The sequence below is a fragment of the Emys orbicularis genome, chromosome 15 (genome assembly GCF_028017835.1).
Source record: "Emys orbicularis isolate rEmyOrb1 chromosome 15, rEmyOrb1.hap1, whole genome shotgun sequence".
Taxonomy (NCBI): Eukaryota; Metazoa; Chordata; order Testudines; family Emydidae; genus Emys; species Emys orbicularis.
In genome coordinates, this window is record NC_088697.1 from 13,439,534 (window position 1) to 13,440,904 (window position 1,371).

At 73.2% G+C, this 1,371-nt stretch overlaps 1 non-coding gene across 1 annotated transcript; it reads left to right on the plus strand.

Annotated features, from left to right (window-relative positions):
- The first annotated feature begins 916 nt into the window (after window positions 1–916).
- LOC135889616 (5S ribosomal RNA) lies at window positions 917–1,035 on the plus strand. The gene has a single exon (XR_010561958.1). It is a non-coding gene; the product is annotated as a 5S ribosomal RNA (ribosomal RNA).
- The last annotated feature ends 336 nt before the right edge of the window (window positions 1,036–1,371 follow it).

A 1,371-nucleotide genomic window follows, 5' to 3' on the forward strand; every position in this document is an offset into this window, starting at 1 on the left:
CGCAGCGAGGGACTGGCTCCCGGCCGTCAGGATCGGGCCCCTGGAAGTCTGGGTGGGGTGCGGGGGGGGGGGGGGGGAATTGCCCGACGCCTCCGAGGAGCGCTACCGGGGCGGGCCGGGCCCCCCCTGCTCGAAAAGGAAAAGAAGGATCGGGCCCACGAGAGACAGGGACCCGGCCGCCAGGCAGGCCGACCTGGGTTCACCGTCCCCGGCCGCAGCGAGGGACTGCCTCCCGGCTGACTGGATCGGGCCCCTGGAAGTCTGGAAAAAGTTTAACCCGACGCCTCCGAGGAGGGGGCGCCCAGGGAAGGAGGGAGAACCGGGTTGACCTGGCAAAGCGGCCACCAGGTATACCAGTTAAAACCTATGGGTTGACCCGGTGGCCGGAAAGCATACCGGCCAGCCAGGTGAACCCCGTTCGATTCCACGGGTTGACCTGGTGCCCGGGAGGGGACTCGGACGGTTCCCCCCGGGGTACGCCTTCCTCGGCCCGAAGGAACAGGGTGCGAACCAGGCGCGGGGGCGGGGCGGGGAACCGCTGGAACCGCTGGGGGACGGGGGACGGGGAGGGGGGGAATGGATCGGGCCTGCCGGGACCCGGCCGCCAGGCAAGCCGCCCCGGGCTCACCCTCCCTGGCCGCAGCGAGGGACTGCCCCCCCCCCCACCCCCGGCTGACAGGATCGGGCCCGCTGGAAGTCCGGGAAAATATTTTTCCCGACGCCGGAGGGAGGGGGGGGGGGGAGGGGAAGGGGCTCTGACGGGCCAGCCCGGGCCCCGGAGCTTGAAAAGGAAAAAAAAGGATCGGGCCCGCGAGAGACGGGGGCCCTGCCGCACGGGGCAGTCCGACCGGGGCTCGCCGTGCGGCAGGCCCGGGCGCCGGCAGGGGAAAGCGGGCGAGGAGGCGCGGAGCCGGGTGCCTACGGCCATACCGGACCGAACGCCCCCGATCCCGTCCGATCTCGGAAGGTAAACCGTCCCGGGCCTGGCTAGTACTTGGATGGGTGACCGCCTGGGAATCCCAGGTGCCGTAGGCAGCTTTTCCCGGTCCGAGCCAGCTCTCTCTCCTTTTTCTGGGGAGGAAGGAGAAGGGGGGGGGGGGCGGGCCAGAAAGCCCCTCGTCGCTCCTGCCGAGTCGGAGGTCGCGGCCGCAGGTCACGGGTCGGGGCGCCTGGGGTCCGGCTCCCCCCAACACCCACCCGGCTTCCTCCGCGGAGGACCCCCGGCCACCGAAGCCGCTGGGGGAGACCCCGGGCATGGGGCGGACTGGCCCGGCCCCTCCCGGCCCCCCTGCGCCCGGCCGCCGGCCCGCGGGACCGCCCCGAATCCCCCCGCGGCCACCCAGGCGAGGCCTGGCCTGGAGGGCCCCACGG